Source organism: Oncorhynchus nerka, linkage group LG10 (genome assembly GCF_034236695.1).
Source record: "Oncorhynchus nerka isolate Pitt River linkage group LG10, Oner_Uvic_2.0, whole genome shotgun sequence".
Classification (NCBI taxonomy): Eukaryota; Metazoa; Chordata; class Actinopteri; order Salmoniformes; family Salmonidae; genus Oncorhynchus; species Oncorhynchus nerka.
Genome location: NC_088405.1, coordinates 26,925,296 through 26,947,248, shown reverse-complemented (window position 1 = coordinate 26,947,248; position 21,953 = coordinate 26,925,296). Strand labels below are relative to the sequence as shown.

Sequence of the window (21,953 nt, the reverse complement as noted above, 5' to 3'; positions counted from 1 at the left end):
ACTTTCAATCCCTTTTACCAACCCGACCCAGTACTGTGGCCACTACTACAGACAGATAACCATAAAAGACATCAGTGAACAACCATCATTTTTTGGGGGGCCATTTGAGACCCCATACAAAAGCATGGCTGGTAAGACCATGTGGTTTATCTACTGTAAGCCAGCCAACATGACACTTCATGACTGAGGGTTCCTTCTCAAGCATAGAATCCTTTAAACCATGATTCAAATAACTGCTGGCAGGTTTAAGATGTACTTTGGGCAGAGTTGGAGTTCAACAATGAAACTTACAAGGTCAACTGTTTTACAATTCCATACCTATCACAGAAACCACCACTGTCACCTAAGCATCAATGTTTTAAGATTTCTATATACCGTATACAGATGTAGGATCTTCATTTGATCACTATTTTTGTTGCTGAGAATTTTTATGCACAGCAGGAAATGCAAAGTTGAAAGAATTCTAAAGTTTGTAATTTCCACTTTAAATGTCAGACTTGATTCACCCCAAAAAAAATGTATCAACTTCATCAAAAATGTATTCCACATAATAATTCACATTTCCTGTTGCTTGCAGGATTATTTTCCGGCTGAAGGAAACTGGCTCAAATTAAGATCCTACATCTGTATGTCTTTTATGTTAGTATGTCGATTGGGATGTACATTTTCCACAACCATAAACTTGTGTTGTTAGGTCATAAACAACTGGCATATAAAGCATTTAGCTGTGATGGCTTAGTTGATAGCTCTACATCACGTGTCAAGCTCATTCTGCGGAGGGCCGAGTGTCTGCGGGTTTTCGCTACTCCCTTGTACTTGATTGATGAATTAAGGTCACTAATTAGTAAGGAACTCCCCTCACCTGGTTGTCTAGGTCTTAATTGAAAGAAGAAAAAAAACTGCAGTTACTCGGCCCTCCATGGAATGAGTTTGACAGCCGTGCTCTACATCATTCTCTTGGTTATTCCTAGTCAAATAGATCATCAAACTAAAACGCACTAGGCAGTGTTGGAAGTGGGCAGGCCCTCGCCAGAACCCAATTTTCAACTAGTTTGATTAATATTTACAATAATTATGTAGTGTTTGCCACAGCAAGAGAAAATATAATAGTCAAGCATAATGATATATACTGTATATACAACCAATACAATGATGTGTGTGCTGAAATTATTCTATGGTATACTATGTGAATTGCAGAGCAGCGACAGTTTGATACAACACCATGTTGAAGGAACATATGTTGTGTAAGTAACCAAACGATCTATATCAGCGTTGACTCTGTGATGTGAGTCAGGTCTGTGAGATCAGTGCTCTCTGAGTGGCATCACGGATGCTCTTCAGGAAGGGCAGTGGGCTGGAGCCTCCGGTGCCGGTTTCATCCAACGCTGAGCCTACGCCGTTGAGTGGACAGCGCATGGCACGGGCCCGGTGACCAGGTACAGTGATGTACCGGGTTACGGCGGAGAGGTGATAACTCCGCAGGTTCACCAGGGCAGACACACAGGAGTCATAATTGACGCAGAGAGAAGGGCTGGAGCAGGAGAGGATAAAGTCACGTAGAGGGGGACAGCCAGACAGAGTCTCTATCAGCTGGCGGTGGGAGGGGAGCATGTACTCCCGCATGCGCTTCAGGAAAGATGCTGTACATGGAGAGATGGAGAGGGGGAACAATTGAGGAAAAATGAGGAGAGGGGAAAGGTGAGATCAGAGGGGAGATACACTTTGATTAGAACCTGCCTTGGAATATCTAATAAAAGGGAAGAGAGACAGCAGATTCTTTCAAACAACACTATCATAAGATCTGCCAAAATGGAGAATCAACTACCCACTCCACAGTGCATAGTTGAAAAGCTCAATGAATAGTGCCGGATCAATGCTTTTATAGAGAAAATACATACAACCCCTTTCTGTTTACGTGGCAGTCAGCAGATAGTGTGTAAAAGGTCATTCGTTGTCTAGGTAAACTTAAGATAGCACAAGGTTGATAGCCCGAGGGCTCAACAAACACTCTATTGTACTCCTTTCTGCAAGGTTCCATATGTGACTTTCTGTAGATAGTAAACCTACAGGATTTCAAATGCTGCGGTTGCACACAAATATCTCTAAGCTGTAAACCTAGTCTTATGACGAAGTCACACCAAGACAAGTGTGTATCAGGTTAGGAAAAACACTAGCATATAATAAGAGACTATTCTTTAATTAAGCAATAAATCATGGGATAGCATGACTAATTATGTAATTTTCCACGACAAACCCAAATTGAAATATTACTGGAAATTCACTTGGAATTTTATTCAGAAACAGAGCCTTATGGGGTCAGAATGGGGTTATACCTGCATGGTCGTCATGACAGATGCCCAGTAGCGCATCAAAGCACTGAATGGAGGAACTCTGGGCAGCACTTCCTCCTGACAGCATCATCGGCTCCTCAACTATACCCTCATACAACAGCCCTCCTGGAAGCATGGGGTTATCCCTCCATCTACGAAAGCACAATACAGGGTTATGCATGAAACTATTACAGCACAGAATGGGGTACATAATGTAGGGATAATGTATAAAATCAGTTTTATTTTTTGCCAAATTCTGTTTTCTCCATTTTGTTTTTCCACGTTTCAGAATTTTTTCAATTTTTTTCAGGTTTTCTCTCTCAAAATCACACTTTTTTAATAGAAAAACAACACAATTGTATGTTTTAAGTCCACAACAATTCATAAACCACATCAGGAGACCACTTTTGAGAAAAATCATTTTTGGGTGTAGAATATACATTGAGCGTACAAAACATTAGGGAAACCTGCTCTTTCCATGACATCGACTGACCAGGTGAATCCAGGTGAAAACTATGATCCTTTGTTGATGTCACCTTAAATACACATCATTCAAAGCCTTGAGACATGGATTGTGTATGTGTCCCATTCAGAGGGTGAATGGACAAGACAAAAGATGTAACTGCCTTTGAACGGGGTGTGGTAGTAGGAGCACCGTTTTGAGTGTGTCAAGAACTGCAACGTTGCTAGGTTTTTTACACTCAACAGTTTCCCGTGTGTATCAAGAATGGTCCACCACCCAAAGGACATCCAGCCAACTTGACACAACTGTGGGAAGCATTGGAGTAAACATGGGCCAGCATCCCTGTGGAACGTTTTTGTCACATTGTAGTCCATGCTCTGACGAATTGAGGCTGTTCTTAGGTGTCCCTAATGTTTTGTATGCTCAGCATAGATGCTCTTTCATTCAAGTGTGCACCAACAAGAGACTTGTTTGAATAGCAGTGTTTCTGTAGCACACATGTGATTTCAGAGTTTGCTAAACAAATCATCACTGGGTTACAGCAAATAATGATATAATTCTGTAATTAACATTTAATTGAAAAGGCATTTTGAAAAGCCTTTCCATCTACCAAAAGATGGTTAGCATTAGCATCTTAGCTAACATTACATTACATTTACATTTAAGTCATTTAGCAGACGCTCTTATCCAGAGCGACTTACAAATTGGTGCGTTCACCTTATGACATCCAGTGGAACAGCCACTTTACAATAGTGCATCTAAATCTTTTAAGGGGGGTTGCTAAACAAAGTGCTACAAACGTACACACAGACAGGGGCATTCCCACATTGCCTCTTCAGAAAGTTGAAAATATAAATCACTGATGCGTTTTGTTAATGGCTTATGATTAACTTGGGCAAATTGATCAAATGTCTTATAAGTTGAATACATTTAGTTGATAATTAAATGGCTTGGATATGTATGGATTGCATCATACATTACCCTGAGAAGAAGATTCTCAGAGTTCCATGGAATGCAGTGGGGTCCACATGCCCTGAAAACAGAAATATTTCAATATTCCAATAACTTGCACAATATATATATTGTGACAGATGGCAGGGAGAGGTGAGGGAGTGGTGATTGAAGGGAGATATCTTGCAGCCCGCCGGCTATATGGACTTCCTGCCCCTACGAGGCAAGCCTGTGGGTCATTAGGCCATGGAGTGCTTCGGGATAAAAGAGGAAGCGCGCTGCACAAACAGAGAGAGGACTGAGAGGGAAATGTGTGTTATGGAGAGTGTGAGAAGAGAGAATTACCTGTGTGATTACCCGTTGAACCTGGACTGTCTGATTACCTCCACTGTGTACCGAACGGACAACGAGAACGGATTGTGGACTGTGAACTGGTTGCTGAATTACCCCCTTTCCCACAGTGTGCAAATTTCCCTTATAAATACCCCATTTGAATTCTAGTTGTGCTTTGTGTGCGTGTTTGGTTATTGAACAAGGTTGATGTGGAAACCCCACCCCCTTGAGCCTACTACATGTGGTCGAGAATGCGGGCAAAGCAAACCATGAACTAAAATAGCGCCGGAAGAAATGGCAGCAGTTTTACGGCAAAAAAGAGCTTCTGAATATCAGGACAGCGATGACTCACCTCGGATTAGACAAAGATTTTTTCTACAACAAGACGACGCACAAGACATTCTCCAAACACCCCACAGGACCGACATCGCCGTTATTTGCAAGAGGAAGTGATGCAGGTACAGAGGACAAAGAGACGGATGCCTGGTCAGGACCCTGAGAAGGAGACTGGGAAAGCTGCCATTACCGTCAATACTACTCGCCAACTTGCAATCATTGGACAATGAAATAGATGAGGTACAATCATGAACATCAAAAACTGTAATATCCTATGTTTCACGGAATCGTGGCTGAATGACAACATGGAGGGGGGGGGGGGGGGGGTCTGTGCATATTTGTAACAGCGGGTGCATGACATTTAAGGAAGTCTCTAGATTTTGCTGGCCTGAAGAGAGTATATTGTGATAAATTGCAGGCCACACTACTTGCCTAGAGTTTTCAGCTATACTTTTCGTGGCTGTTTATTTACCACCACAGACAGATGCTGGCACTAAGACCGCACTCATTCAGCTGTATAAGGAAATAAGCAAACAGGAAACCACTCACCCAGAGGGGGCGCCCGTAGTGGCCAGATACATTAATGCAGGGAAACTTAAATCAGTTTTACCTCATCTATCAACATGTCAAATGCGCAACCAGAGGGAAAACAATTCTAGATCACCTGTACTCCACACACAGAGACATGTACAAAGCTCTCCCTCGCCCTCCATTTGGTAAATCCGACCACAACTCTATCCTCCTGATTCCTGCTTACAAGCAAAATTAAAGCAGGAAGCACCAGTGACTCGGTCTATAAAAAAGTGGTCAGACGAAGCAGATGCTAAACTACAGGACTGTTTTTCTATCACAGACTGGAACATGTTCTGGGATTCTTCCGATGGCATTGAGGAGTACACCACATCAGTCACTGGCTTTACCAATAAGTGCATCGAGGACGTCGTCCCCACAGTGACTATACATACATACCCCAACCAGAAGCCATGGATTACAGGCAACATTGGCAGAGAGCTGCCTCTTTCAAGGTGTGGGACTCTAACCCGGAAGCTTACAAGAAATCCTGCTATGCCACTGCCTGTTCACCCCGCTATCATCCAGAAGGCGAGGTCAGTACAGGTGCATCAAAGCTGGGACCGAGAGACTGAAAAACAGCTTCTATCTCAAGGCCATCAGACTGTTAAACAGCCACCACTAACATTGAGTGGCTGCTGCCAACACACTGACATTGACACTGACTCAACTCCAGCCACTTTAATAATGGGAATTGATGGGAAATGATGTAAATATATCACTAGCCACTTTAAACAATGCTACCTTATATAATGTTACTTACCCTACATTATTCATCTCATATGCATACGTATATACTGTACTCTATATCATCGACTTTTTAAAATTTTATTTCACCTTTATTTAACCAGGTAGGCTAGTTGAGAACAAGTTCTCATTTGCAACTGCGACCTGGTCAAGATAAAGCATAGCAGTGTGAACAGACAACACAGAGTTACACATGGAGTAAACAATTAACAAGTCAATAACACAGTAGAAAAAAGGGGCAGTCTATATACAATGTGTGCAAAAGGCATGAGGAGGTAGGCAAATAATTACAATTTTGTGATTGATCAGATGTGATCTGATAAATGATCAGATGGTCATGTACAGGTAGAGATATTGGTGTGCAAAAGAGCAGAAAAGTAAATAAATAAAAAACAGTATAAAAAAAGTATGGGAATGAGGTAGGTGAAAATGGGTGGGCTATTTACCAATAGACTATGTACAGCTGCAGCGATCGGTTAGCTGCTCGGATAGCTGATGTTTGAAGTTGGTGAGGGAGATAAAAGTCTCCAACTTCAGCGAATTTTGCAGTTCGTTCCAGTCACAGTCAGCAGAGTACTGGAACGAAAGGCGGCCAAATGAGGTGTTGGCTTTAGGGATGATCAGTGAGATACACCTGCTGGAGCGCGTGCTACGGATGGGTGTTGCCATCGTGACCAGTGAACTGAGATAAGGCGGAGCTTTACCTAGCATGGACTTGTAGATGACCTGGAGCCAGTGGCTCTGGCGACGAATATGTAGCGAGGGCCAGCCGACTAGAGCATACAAGTCGCAGTGGTGGGTGGTATAAGGTGCTTTAGTGACAAAACGGATGGCACTGTGATAGACTGCATCCAGTTTGCTGAGTAGAGTGTTGGAAGCCATTTTGTAGATGACATCGCCGAAGTCGAGGATCGGTAGGATAGTCAGTTTTACTAGGGTAAGCTTGGCGGCGTGAGTGAAGGAGGCTTTGTTGCGGAATAGAAAGCCGACTCTTGATTTGATTTTCGATTGGAGATGTTTGATGTGAGTCTGGAAGGAGAGTTTGCAGTCTAGCCAGACACCTAGGTACTTATAGATGTCCACATATTCAAGGTCGGAACCATCCAGGGTGGTGATGCTAGTCGGGCATGCGGGTGCAGGCAGCGATCGGTTGAAAAGCATGCATTTGGTTTTACTCGCGTTTAAGAGCAGTTGGAGGCCACGGAAGGAGTGCTGTATGGCATTGAAGCTCGTTTGGAGGTTAGATAGCACAGTGTCCAATGACGGGCCGAAAGTATATAGAATGGTGTCGTCTGCGTAGAGTTGGATCAGGGAATCGCCCGCAGCAAGAGCAACATCATTGATATATACAGAGAAAAGGGTCGGCCCGAGAATTGAACCCTGTGGCACCCCCATAGAGACTGCCAGAGGACCGGACAGCATGCCCTCCGATTTGACACACTGAACTCTGTCTGCAAAGTAATTGGTGAACCAGGCAGGGCAGTCATCCGAAAAACCGAGGCTATTGAGTCTGCCGATAAGAATATGGTGATTGACAGAGTCGAAAGCCTTGGCAAGGTCGATGAAGACGGCTGCACAGTACTGTCTTTTATCGATGGCGGTTATGATATCGTTTAGTACCTTGAGTGTGGCTGAGGTGCACCCGTGACTGGCTCGGAAACCAGATTGCACAGCGGAGAAGGTACGGTGGGATTCGAGATGGTCAGTGACCTGTTTGTTGACTTGGCTTTCGAAAACCTTAGATAAGCAGGGCAGGATGGATATAGGTCTATAACAGTTTGGGTCCAGGGTGTCTCCCCCTTTGAAGAGGGGGATGACTGCGGCAGCTTTCCAATCCTTGGGGATCTCAGACGATATGAAAGAGAGGTTGAACAGGCTGGTAATAGGGGTTGCGACAATGGCGGCAGATAGTTTCAGAAATAGAGGGTCCAGATTGTCAAGCCCAGCTGATTTGTACGGGTCCAGGTTTTGCAGCTCTTTCAGAACATCTGCTATCTGGATTTGGGTAAAGGAGAACCTGGAGAGGCTTGGGCGAGGAGCTGCGGGGGAGGCAGAGCTGTTGCCCGAGGTTGGAGTAGCCAGGCGGAAGGCATGGTCAGCCGTTGAGAAATGCTTATTGAAGTTTTCGATAATCATGGATTTATCGGTGGAGACCGTGTTACCTAGCCTCAGTGCAGTGGGCAGCTGGGAGGAGGTGCTCTTGTTCTCCATGGACTTCACAGTGTCCCAGAACTTTTTGGAGTTGGAGCTACAGGATGCAAACTTCTGCCTGAAGAAGCTGGCCTTAGCTTTCCTGACTGACTGCGTGTATTGGTTCCTGACTTCCCTGAATAGTTGCATATCACGGGGACTATTCGATGCTATTGCAGTCCGCCACAGGATGTTTTTGTGCTGGTCGAGGGCAGTCAGGTCTGGAGTGAACCAAGGGCTGTAACTGTTCTTGGTTCTGCATTTTCTGAACGGAGCATGCTTATCTAAAATGGTGAGGAAGTTACTTTTAAAGAATGACCAGGCATCCTCAACTGACGGGATGAGGTCAATGTCCTTCCAGGATACCCGGGCCAGGTCGATTAGAAAGGCCTGCTCACAGAAGTGTTTTAGGGAGCGTTTGACAGTGATGAGGGGTGGTCGTTTGACTGCGGCTCCGTGGCGGATACAGGCAATGAGGCAGTGATCGCTGAGATCCTGGTTGAAGACAGCGGAGGTGTATTTGGAGGGCCAGTTGGTCAGGATGACGTCTATGAGGGTGCCCTTGTTTACAGAGTTAGGGTTGTACCTGGTGGGTTCCTTGATGATTTGAGTGAGATTGAGGGCATCTAGCTTAGATTGTAGGACTGCCGGGGTGCTAAGCATATCCCAGTTTAGGTCACCTAACAGAACAAACTCTGAAGCTAGATGGGGGGCGATCAATTCACAAATGGTGTCCAGGGCACAGCTGGGAGCTGAGGGTGGTCGGTAGCAGGCGGCAACAGTGAGAGACTTATTTCTGGAGAGAGTAATTTTCAAAATTAGTAGTTCGAACTGTTTGGGTATGGACCTGGAAAGTATGACATTACTTTGCAGGCTATCTCTGCAGTAGACTGCAACTCCGCCCCCTTTGGCAGTTCTATCTTGACGGAAGATGTTATAGTTGGGTATGGAAATCTCTGAATTTTTGGTGGCCTTCCTGAGCCAGGATTCAGACACGGCAAGGACATCAGGGTTAGCTGAATGTGCTAAAGCAGTGAGTAAAACAAACTTAGGGAGGAGGCTTCTGATGTTGACATGCATAAAACCAAGGCTTTTTCGATCACAGAAGTCAACAAATGAGGGTACCTGGGGACCTGCAGGGCCTGGGTTTACCTCCACATCACCCGCGGAACAGAGAAGGAGTAGTATGAGGGTACGGCTAAAGGCTATCAAAACTGGTCGCCTAGGGGGGCAGAGGATAAGAGGAGCAGGTTTCTGGGCATGGTAGAATATATTCAGGGCATACTGCGCAGACAGGGGTATGGTGGGGTGCGGGTACAGCGGAGGTAAGCCCAGGCACTGGGTGATGATGAGAGAGGTTGTATCACTGGACATGCTGGTTGTAATGGGTGAGGTCACCGCATGTGTGGGAGGTGGGACAAAGGAGGTATCAGGGGTATGAAGAGTGGAACTAGGGGCTCCATTGAAACTAAAACAATGATAACTAACCTGAACAACAGTATACAAGGCATATTGACATTTGAGAGAGACATACAGCGAGGCATACAGTAATCACAGGTGTTGAATTGGGAAAGCTAGCTAAAAACAGTAGGCGAGGCTAATCAGCTAGCACAACAAACAGCAGGTAAAATGGCGTTGACTAGGCAACGGGGCCGACAGATAAAACAAACAAGCAGAATGGAGTACCGTGATTAATGGACAGTCCAGCGTGCGCCAGCTATGTAGCCAAGAGATCAGTGTCCAGGGGGCAGCGGTGGATGGGCAGGGAAGCTGGACTGGCGAGTGTTATCCAGGTTTAAAAAAACTAACAATGACTAAATATCTTGTAGCTAGTTAGCTGGTTAGCGTCTGGAGGTTCTTGAGTGTGTCATAAAAAATAAAAATAAATTAAAAGTAATAGCGATTCCGTATCACATTGGGTGAGGCAGGTTTCCGGAAGGTATAAACAAATTAAAAATCAAAAAGAGATAGAAAGTAAATGGGTCTAGAGAGTGTTTGGTGATTCAGACGGTTAGCAGGCCTGTGCTAACAAGCTAACAGTTCGTAGGCCCGGGCTAGACAAGGTAGCAGTTAGCGGACCGGAGCTAGACAAGCTAGCCGTTAGCAGGCCAAATTAGCAAGCAGGGAGATAGCGAGGGCTAGAGAGTTAACCTTTGGGGGACGTTGCGATGGGGTGAGTCTGTTTATTCCTCTTCATGCGGTGACATCGACAGACCGGTCGTGGGCCCGGGTAATTGTAGCCCAGGAGTATGCTACAGGTGCTCTAGTACGCTAGGTGAGCTGGAGACACAGCGATTCAGAAAGCTCGCGGGCCTTGGCCAGCAGATGGATCTTTGGCGATGTCGCAACGGAAAAGCCTGTTGAAACCACCTCGGACGATTATGTCGGCGGACCAGTCGTGATGGATCGGCGGGGCTCCGTGTCGGCAGTAAAGGGTCCAGGCCAATTGGCAAAAGAGGTATTGTAGCCCAACAATTTGCTGTTGGACCTCTTCGGCTAGTCGGGAGATGGGCTTAGCTCGAGGCTAGCTCAAGGCTAACTGGTGCTTGCTTTGGGACAGAGACGTTAGCCAGGAGTAGCCACTCGGATTGCAGCTAGCTAGTTGCGATGATCCGGTGTAAAGGTTCAGAGCTTGCGGTAGGAATCCGGAGATGTGGTAGAGAAAAAGCAGTCTGATATGCTCTGGGTTGATGTCGCGCTGGTGTCCTAGTTAACTTTGAAGACCGCTAGCAGTGGCTAACTGAGTACTAGCTAGTAGCTAGTTAGCTGGCTAGCCTCTGATGGGGGTTCCGGTTCTAAAGTATAGAAAAAGCAGATCCGTACCACATTGGGTGATGCGGGTTGCAGGAGAGTATATTCAGCCTGTAGTTGGAAAGTGAGATTAAAATATGTACGAAATATATACAGAAAAAAACGAGGAAAACTATATTTACACCAGACAGGACGGGACAGGACGGGACAAGACAAAACACACGTCCGACTGCTACGCCATCTTGGTTCAGCATCCTTATGTAATACATGTATCACTAGCCACTTTAACTATGCCACTTTGTTTACTTTGTTTACATACTCATCTCATATGTATATACTGTACTCGATACTATCTACTGTATGCTGCCCTGTACCATCACTCATTCATATATCCTTATGTACATATTCTTTATCCCCTTACACTGTGTATAAGACAGTAGTTTTGGAATTGTTAGTTAGATTACTTGTTGGTTATTACTGCATTGTCGGAACTAGAAGCACAAGCATTTCGCTACACTCGCATTAACATCTGCTAACCATGTGTATGTGACAAATAAAATTAGATTTGATTTGATTTGATTTGCCCTGCGACAAACCATCAAACAGGCAAAGCATCAATACAGGGCTAAGATTGGATCATACTACACCGGTTCCGATGCTCGTCTTATGTGGCAGGGCTTGCAAACTATTACAGACTACAAAGGGAAGCACAGCTGCGAGCTGCCCAGTGACACGAGCCTACCAGACGAGCTAAATCACTTCTATGCTTGCATCGAGGCAAGCAACACTGAGGCATGCATGAGAGCATCAGCTGTTCCGGACGACTGTGTGATCACGCTCTCCGTAGCCGACGTGAGTAAGTCCTTTAAACAGGTCAACATACACAAGGCTGCAGGGCCAGACGGATTACCAGGACATGTGCTCTGGGCATGTGCTGACCAACTGGCAAGTGTCTTCACTGACATTTTCAACATGTCCCTGATTGAGTCTGTACATGTTTCAAGCAGACCACCATAGTCCCTGTGCCCAAGAACACAAAGGCAACCTGCCAAAATGACTACAGACCCGTAGCACTCACATTTGTAGCCATGAAGTGCTTTGAAAGGTTGGTAATGGCTCAAATCAATACCATTATCTCAGAAACCCTAGACCTACTCAAATTTTCATACAGCCCAAACAGATCCACAAATGATGCAATCTCTATTGCACTCCACACTGCACTTTCACACCTGGACAAAAGGAACACTTATGTGAGGATGCTATTCATTGACTACAGTTCAGCTTTCAACACCATAGTACCCTCAAAGCTCATCACTAAGCTAAGAATCCTGGGACTAAACACCTCCCTCTGCAACTGGATCCTGGACTTCCTGATGGGCCGCCCCCAGGTGGTGAGGGTAGGTAGCAACACATCTGCCACGCTGATCCTCAACACTGGAGCTCCACAGGGGTGCGTGCTCAGTCCCCTCCTGTACTCCCTGTTCACCCACGACTGCATGGCCAGGCACGACTCCAACACCATCATTAAGTTTGCTGATGACACAACAGTGGTAGGCCTGATCACAGACAACGACGAGACAGCCTATAGGGAGGAGGTCAGAGAACTGGCCATGTGGTGCCAGAATAACAACCTATCCCTTAACGTAACCAAGACTAAGGAGATGATTGTGGACTACAGGAAAAGGAGGACCGAGCACACCACCATTCTCATCAACAGGGCTGTAGTGGAGCAACTTGAGAGCTTCAAGTTCCTCGGTGTCCACATCAACAACAAACTAAAATGGCAGTCGTGAAGAGGGCACGACAACGCCTATTCCCCCTCAGGGAACTAAAAAGATTTGGCATGGATCCTGAGATCCTCAAAAGGTTCTACAGCTGCAAGATCGAGAGCATGGTTGCATCGCTGCCTGGTACAGCAATTGCTCGGCCTCTGACCACAAGGCACTACAGAGAGTGGTGCGTACAGCCCAGTACATCACTGGGGCTAAGCTGCCTGCCATCCGGGACCTCTACACCAGGTGGTGTCAGAGAAAGTCCCTAAAAATGGTTAAAGACCACCGCCACCCCAGTCATAGACTGTTCTCTCTACTACCGCATGGCAAGCGGTACCGGAGTGCCAAGTCTAGGACAAAAAGGCTTCTCAACAGTTTTTACCCCCAAATGGCTACCCGGACTATTAGCATTGTTTTTACGCTGCTGCTACTCTCTGTTTATCATATATGCATAGTCACTTTAACTATACATTCATGTACATACTACCTCAATTGGGCCGCCCAACCAGTGCTCCCACACATTGGCTAACCGGGATATATGCATTGTGTCCCGCCACCCACCACACACCAACCTCTCTTTTACGCTACTGCTACTCTCTGTTCATCATATATGAATAGTCACTTTAACCATATCTACATCAAATCAAATCTACATGTACATACTACCTCAATCAGCCTGACTAACCAGTGTCTGTATGTAGCCTCACTACTTTTATAGCCTCGCTACTGTATATAGCCTGTCTTTTTACTGTTGTTTTATTTCTTTACCTACCTGTTGTTCATCTAACATTTTTTTTTGCACTATTGGTTAGAGCCTGTATGTAAGCATTTCACTGTAAGGTCTACACCTGTTGTATTCAGCGCACGTGACAAATAAACTTTGATTTGATTTTTTTATTTGATTTGAACCAAGCTCAATAACTAAACAGACATGGAGCACAATGGAAGCATCGGGAGCTGCTGGAGGAACAAGAGCTGGCTAACTACTGAAACACGCTCACGCCCATTGAGTAAGTGGTCATAGATACATTTCTACGCTCTCTCCCGTTCGAAGCTAAAAGGTTAGCAAGCCAAGCTAACCCGCAGAGCGCAGATCAGCTGGTGGAACTGGCGGAAGGTCAACAGATGCCTTTCAAGGTTCTGTGCAGTGGACAACCATGGAAGGCTGAGCTCTCCACTCGCCCGAAGGAGCCGAAAAGGGCGGAGGACCATGCCGGGACCCCAGCCAAGGATGGGAGGACACCAACAGCCAGCTCCCAGAGACAACGCCCCTTTCTGAACCTGGACAGCAGGAAATGCTATGAGTGTGGTGAGCGGGGACACATCGCCTGGAACTGTCCAAACCGCGATGTCCCGATGCCTTTGGCCTCAGCCAGTGAGGTAGCCACTGGGCGTCCCTGAGGCTTGCTGATGGAATGCTGGGCTGAGGAGAGTGGTCCTTCCCCTGTCACCTCAGTAAGAGCCAACGGAAAGGACACCACTGCACTTTCGGACACCGGGAGTATGGTGACCCTTATCCGACCTGACTTTGCCAAGTCCCCGAACCTGACTGACACCGTGGCCATCACGTGCATACACGGTGAGACCAAGGACTACCCTGCCACACTCCTCCACCTACAGACCACAAAGGGACATCACACAAGGCCAGTGGGAGTCATCCCGAACCTGCCTGTGCCGGTCCTTATCGGGAGGTATTTCCCGATGTTCCACCAACTGTCGACCAGTATGTTCAGAGACGTGAGGAATGGAGAGAACCAGAAGGGAGGAGGAAGCCGGAGAGGTGGGAGGGACAACAGAAGGAGGGATGCCCGGATGTGTGGATTCCAGAAGGTGGACTACCAGGAGTCAACAGAATCCCTCTCAAAGGGTGGCTGGGGTGAAGCAAGACTGGAGGCAGGTGTGGCGACTCTGGAAGACCTGTTCCCGATGGACCGTGAGGTGGCGCCACAGTCCGCCTCTCTAGTGGGCCAGTTCAGCACGTCCCAATTGGAGGATCCCAACCTGGCCAGTGCTCTCCAGCAGGTGACTGTGGTGGATGGAAAGGTCATTGAGGGGGTAAGTCAGATCACCTACCCCCATTGTTCTATAAAGAAGAAATTGCTGTATCAGGTGGTGAAGAATAATGACGAAATCATGGAGTTGTTGTTGGTGCCCAGTCCCTTTGTACAATCTGCCCTGCAGTTGGCGCACTCCCACCTTCTTGGGGCTCACCTAGGGGTGGAGAAGACCTTAGACCGGATCAAGGCAATATTTTACTGGCCAGGTGTGAAGAGAGCAGTGGAGGATTACTCCCGCAGTTGCCCGGAGTGCCAGCAGGTGGCAGCCCCTTAAATCCCCTTCCCATTATTTCAGTCCCTTTCAGCAGGATCGCAATGGGCCTTGTGGGATCTCTACCAAAGAGCAACCGAGGGCACCAATACATCCTGGTGATTCTGGATTATGCCACCAGGTACCCAGAAGCCATTCTCCTCTGCACCATGGCCACCAAGGGAATCGCACATGAGCTAGTCATGCTGTTCTCCCGAGTAGGCATCCCTGACGAGATATTAACTGACCAGGGAACCCCATTCATGTCGCAAATCATGAAGGACCTCTGCAAACTAATGAAAATAACCCAGTTGCGCATCTCAGTGTATCACCCACAGACCGATGGAAAGATTCAATCGGACCCTGAGCAGATGCTAAAGAAGGTGATGGAGGCGGATGGAAAGATTTGGGACCAGCTGCTACCCTGCCTGATGTTCTTGATCTGAGAAGAGCCCCAAGCTTCAACAGGGTTTTCTCCCATTGAACCCCTGTATGGGAGACAACCTCGAGGACTGCTGGACGTGGCTAAAGAAGCAACCGTCGCCCCATCAAACCATGGTGGCCCAAGCCCGGATGGCAACCCTGGGGCCCCTGGTACAGGAACACATGCTGGAGGCCCAACCGTGGGTGTACAATAGAGGGGCACAACAAAGAGACTTCCAGCCAGGAGACAAAGTGTTGCTGTTGGCCCCCACCTCAGAATGTACGTTTTGGGCCCGATGGAACGGGCCGTACGAAGTCCTTGAGAAGGTGGGTGAAGTCAACTATAGGGTCAGACAGCCGGGACGTAGGCATCTGACACAGATTTACCATGTGAATTTATTAAAGAAATGGAATGGACGTGATGTACTCTACTCTATTTCCCCAAAGAAGGCTACCACAGAGACAAAGCCTGCGAAGATGCCACTGGGGGAGCAGCTGAGCCAAGCACAGCAGCAGGAGCTGACAGAGTTTGTCGGCTGGAACCAGGATGTGTTCTTCAGTTAACCAGGACACACCAGGAAACACCAATCTGGTACAGCACAGCACAGCATCATCACCGAACCCGGGAACAAGGTGAAGTTGAGAGCCTACCGCATATCAGAAGCAAGGAGCAAGGCCATCAGGACTAAGGTAAAAACAATGCTGGAAGCTGATATTATCGAAGAGTCGAAAAGTGAGTGGTGCTGCTCCATAGTGTTGGTGCCGAAGCCAGACGGCACCTTTCGATTCTCTAATGATTTTAGAAAGGTAAATTAAATCTCAAAGTTCGACGCCTACCCCATGCCCTGAATTGATGAACTAATCGAACGGCTAGGGACCACCCGATTTATCAGCACACTCGACCTGGCGAAGGGTTATTGGTAGGTGCCCTTAGCTCCCGAGGTGCAGGTGAAAACTGCTTTCACCACCCCTGATGGGCTGTTCCACTACAAGAAGCTGCCCTCTGGGTTGCACAGGGCCCCAGCCACCTTCCAAAGGATGATGGACTGGATTCTCCGTCTCCATCGTGAGTACGTAGCGGCCTACCTCGATGATATTGTGATCCATGGAAGCGAGTGGGAGACACATCTAAACCAGGTGAGCATGGTATTGCAGGCCTTACGGGGGAAGGGCTAACAGCTAATCCAAGAAAATGTCGGCTCAGCCTGCGGGAGGCTGAGTACCTGGGGTAAACAATCGGGAGGGGATGTGTCAAACCCGAGGTGAAGAAAGTGGAGGGGATTCGGGACTGGCCCTGCCCCCTCACCAAGAAGCAGGTACACACGTTTGTGGGATTGACTAGTTACTACCAGATAATTATTTTCCACTTTGCCTCCCTAGCCAGCCCCCTGACAGATCTGACCAGGAGCCGTCTGCCCGCCCAAGTGACGTAGACCGGGGAGATGGAGAAAGCCTTCCAGGACCAAAAGGGAGCACTGTGTTCTGGACCAATGCTGGTGACCCCGGACTTCTCCAAACCACTGGTGGTACAGACCGATGTGTCTGAAACAGGGGTGGGTGCCGTCCTATCACAGCTACAAGAAGGTGAGGAACACTCAGTCGGGTACATTAGCCGGAAGCTGTTGCCGCAGGAATAAATATATTCCACTGAAATAAAAGCTGAAATAAATCATTCTTTCTATTATTATTCTGACATTTCACATTCTTAAAATAAAGTGTTGATCCTAACTGACCTAAGATAGAGCATTTTTAATCGGATTACATGTAAGGAATTGCGAAAAACTGAGTTCAAAACTTCTTAAGGCTAGGGGGCACTATTTTCACATCCGGATGAAAAGTGTGCCCAGAGTAAACTCACTGCTACTCAGGCCCAGAAGCTAGGATATGCATTTAATTGGTAGATTAGGATAGAAAACACTCTATGTGTGTGGGTATAACAGAACTTATTTGGCAGGCAAAACCCAGAGGACAAACCATCCAGAAAATATTTTGAGGTCACTCTCTTTTCAATGGGTTTCTATGTGGATCTAGATTTCTAAGGCACTTGCTTGCAGTTCCTATCGCTTCCACTAGATGTCAACAGTCTTTAGAAATTGGTTGATGTTTTTCCTTTGAGAAACGAAGAAGTAGGGCTGTTCAGAACGAGGGTCGAGTCTAGTGTACTGTTGTGGTTGGCGCGTGCAACCTGAAAGCTCGCTCCACTTTGTTTTCGTCCGTTATTGAACACAGTTTATCCCGTCTTAAATTGTATCGATTATTTACGTTTAAAAATACCTACAGTTGGATTAGGAAAGTTGTTTGAAATATTTGGATCAAGTTTACAGGTAACTATATTAGATACTTAGTAGTCATGTTGCACGAGTTGGAACTGGTATTTTTCTGGATCAAACGCGCCAAATAAATTGACATTTTGGAGATATAACAACAGAATTCCTCGAACAAAAGAACCATTTGTGATGATTAATGGACATATTGGAGTGCCAACAGAAGAAGATCTTCAAAGGCAAGGCATGAATTATATCCTTATTTCTGACTTTTATGCCGCACCTGGCGGGTTGTAATGTGATTTTCATGTGTTTATTTGATGGGTTGCTGTCCTCAGATAATAGCATGGTTTGCTTTCGCCGTAAAGCTTTTTTGAAATTTGACACTGTGGCTGGATTAACAAGAAGTTCATCTTTAAACCGATTTACAACACTTGTATGATTCATGAATTATTATTGAGTATTTCTGTTTTTGAATTTGGCACTGCTATTTCACTGGGTGTTGTCAAATCAATCCCGTTAACGGGATTGGCGTCCGAAGGGATCACTAAGAAGTTAAATGTATTTGGCTAAGGTGTATGTAAACTTACGACTTCAACTGTATACTACCTGGGTATGGATATGATTCATTGTGGATAAGGTAAGGATGTAACTTACTATGCATGAGCTCAAATATTTCCTTCATCTTCCTCAGAGACTGGCCCACTTTGTAGAGGCCCTTCTGTATGCTGATGATGTCACAGGTTACCACAGCATTCATCACTGAAAACGCCCCCTAGACGTAGTTCAGGACAATTAGGACTCATAATCAAAAGCCCCTTAATGGTCATAGCGAAAGAGACCACGAAAGACAGAAAGAGATTACAAAAACAGAGAGAGAGGGAGAAACAGGGTTATAATGAGAGACAGAGAGATGCGAAGTGTGTGAGAGATACAGTACATAGATATAGACAGAGACAAAGAAAGACAGAGACACACATAGAGACTTGCCTGTATCCCTGAGCTAGCAGCCCTCTCCACCAAAAGAGAGACCAGGAAGAACCCTTTACAGCTTTCTCCCCCAGGGAAAGAGAACAGTGTTTCCAAGTTCCTATATTGAAATGCACATGAATATCACATGGAGACCACAACAATATCAAATAGAAACCAAACGGAACCGAAAACAGGAATTTACAGGAGATGTAACTCTCATGACAGTGGTTCTGTCAAACTCACCCAATTTCCATGTCCCTGAAATAACAAGTGTGAGAAAGAATGTCAATACATTGCACGTGTTTCATAAACAGTACATAGTCCTGTCGTGTTAGTAGACAAAATGGTTGTGGACATAGGTGTAGTGGCATATTGGTACGGGTTGGAAAGAAAGTGGTCAAGTAGGTAGAGGTAAGGGATAGTGACAGACCAGGGTGTAAGGGTCAAAGGCCCAGCTCACCCTGTAGGGTCCTTGAGTCTCCAGTTGACCAGAACAGAGTCTGCATAGGTCAGGATGGGAGGCAGGCCGAGTCTCTTGGAGACCAGCCAGTAGGGCAGAGCCAGGGATTTGGGGAGAGTCTAATAAACACAAACACCGAACATGCCAACAATCAATGTGGCAGATTCCAGTGTTCATGTCTGAGGTTAAAGGTCACTCTGAGCTGATTTTTACCTGGGCCGGCAGGTGTTGCCCCTCCTGCCAGACATACCCCATGGTGATGAAGCCCAGGGCCAGGTGAGCCAGCCTCAGCTCCCGGTGGCCCTTTAGGTGATGGGGACTCAGCACTGGCATCTGTTTACAACAATGGTAACAATGAGTCTGTTAGTATGGAGTCTGTCAGCAACACTGGTACAATCACACACGCAGCGGTGTAAAATACTTAAGTATAAATACTTTGAAGTACTACTTAAGTAGTTTTTTGGGGAATATGTACTTTACTTTACTATTTATATTTTTTGACAACTTTTACTTTTACTCCACTACATTCCTAAAGAAAATAATGTACTTTTTACTTCTTACATTTTCCCTTACACCCAAAAGTACTCATTACATTTTGAATGCTTAGTAGGACAGGAAAATTGTCTAATTCATGCACTTATCAAGAGAACATCCCCATATCCTCCCCACTGCCTCTGATCTGGCAGACTCACTAAACAAATGCTTTGTTTGTGAATTTTGTCTGAGTGTTGAACTGTGCCCATGGCTATCTGTAAAAAAAAAAAAACTTGTCTGGTTCGCTTAATATAACAAATGTTAAATATTTATACTTTTACTTTTGATACATTTAAAACCAAATACTTCTAGACTTTAGTCATTTTCTTTTAAAGTATCTTACCTATAACTCAAGTATGAAAATTGGGTACTTTTTCCACCATTGCACACGTCAGCACGGACATCACAAGCCCAGACACATCCATAATCACATCAGTACTGAAGCCTAAATCAAGTTTATTTGATTGTTGACTGAGATACAGTCCATGTGGTTTCTCACCTCATTGACCAGGTCTCGCAGCTGATGTGTTTGGATGAGGGGTGTGAGGTTGCTGGCCAAGCCCATCCATACCCGGTAGTAATCTGGAAGGTCTGTCTGAAATGGGCAAAGGTCATATAGCTAGATATGACAGTACACTGTTTTATCTGTGCACTATACGCAAAAGAAGAAAATGGTTGGTTCTAGAAGTTCAAGCAAAAAAATATGTTTCTGTCTGAAATCGGAACGTACTGTAAGTTAATGAGGTGTGATGGGATAAAAGAATGCACTAAAGTAGAGAGTAGAACTGTATCTAGTCCCTCAAGTCTCGTTGATCTAGTGTTGACATTGAGCACACTGTCTCCAGTCTAAGTCATTAGAGACCAGAACAGACCAACATTCATTGCCTCACAGCTCAGTGCACGCTGGAGGGAGAAAGATCAATAGGTATCCATATAACATCCCATTCTCTGTTCTGTACAGTATCTATGCTTATCTATCTCCAGTCTCATTGTCACGTTATGATCGCTTCACGTGGATGTCAGCCTCTGTGAGTGATCTGTGTCTGAGCTAGTTTTGCTATACTGTATCTCTGTCCCTTTATTATTGAACACATCCCTTTTATCATTGTTTCTGCAGTCGTCAAGTTCAATAATAGAAGGTAGTGGACAATGTCATGTGACAACCAAGCAGTTCCTCAAATCTAGGCTAGGGAGTTTAGGAAGTTCAATTTCCCTAAATTTACACCATGTTGATTGTCATACTGGATTTTGTTTAGAAAGAAACTAGACATGGCAGTATGGTGTGATGGGATAAAAGCATGATCTGAAGTAGAGAGTAGAACTGTATCTAGTCCCTCAAGTCTCATTGATCTAGTGTTGACATTGAGCACACTGTCTCCAGTGTGAGTCAATAGAGACCAGAACAGAACAACTGCCATTGGCTCACAGCTCAGTGCACGCTGGAGGGAGAAAAATCACTAGGTATCCATATAACATTAACCAAAGCAAACATATTTCTGAGTTTAAAATCATGGTAGCACATGGGATTTGTGGATCAAGACTTACTGGAGGAAATACTATAGGTCACTGACACAGAAGTAATTCCACACGTCTAATATTTTATATTGTGAAGTCTACAGACTGATATTAAATGTGGACGTAGGTTCTTTAATTTTGCTTTTCACATTCACAAAACAATACCAGGAAATGATTTGAATGGTGACTTAGTGAGTAGATCAAATTTGTAAAGAGCAGCGGAGTCTAACTTGTTTTAACAGAAAATGAAACAGCATGTAAAGGGAAATTAACCAATAATGTAATAAATAAAATGGCAACAGATGAACCTGAAGACTCACCATTTATAACGTTATCTGTTAACAGTAATTGCAGTATTTTGAACGTTTTTATGCTCAGCTCAAAGTACATATATAAAGTTGGAAAAAAATGCCTTACTGCTGGCTGCTCCAGGATGAATCCAAACTCCTCAGACACGAAGAAACAGTCCAGGTCAATCTGCAGTGCTGACCTGGGGAATCTCTCTCCGTCTCCCATTCTCTGTTCTGTACAGTATCTATGCTTATCTATCTCGTCTCGTGTACACGTTATGATCGCTTCACGTGGATGTCAGCCTCTGTGAGTGATCTGTGTCTGAGCTAGTTTTGCTATACTGTATCTCTGTCCCTTTATTATTGAACACATCCCTTTTATCATTGTTTCTGCAGTCGTCAAGTTCAATAATAGAAGGTAGTGGACAATGTCATGTGACAACCAAGCAGTTCCTCAAATCTGGGCTAGGGAGTTTAGGAAGTTTTTAAAATTTCCCTGAAATTACAACCTGTCATACTGGATTTTGTTGAGAAAGAAACTAGTATTTATCATGAAGTTTCACAGAAATCTGAATCATAAGCTCATGTGCCACAATTCAGTTTACATTGCATTCCTGTATCACACCTATTTCAGGTGCAAAAAATCCCAATATAAAACTAAGGAACCGATACAAGCCTATGGACCCACTCCCATGTAAAGCATTATTAGGACATACAGTACAGCATGTGCAGAGATGGAGAAAGG

At 45.4% G+C, this 21,953-nt stretch overlaps 1 pseudogene; it reads right to left on the bottom strand.

Annotated features, from left to right (window-relative positions):
- Positions 1–1,266: 1,266 nt before the first annotated feature.
- Positions 1,267–21,578, bottom strand: LOC115135078 (indoleamine 2,3-dioxygenase 2-like; annotated as a pseudogene).
- Between the last annotated feature and the right edge of the window lie 375 nt (positions 21,579–21,953).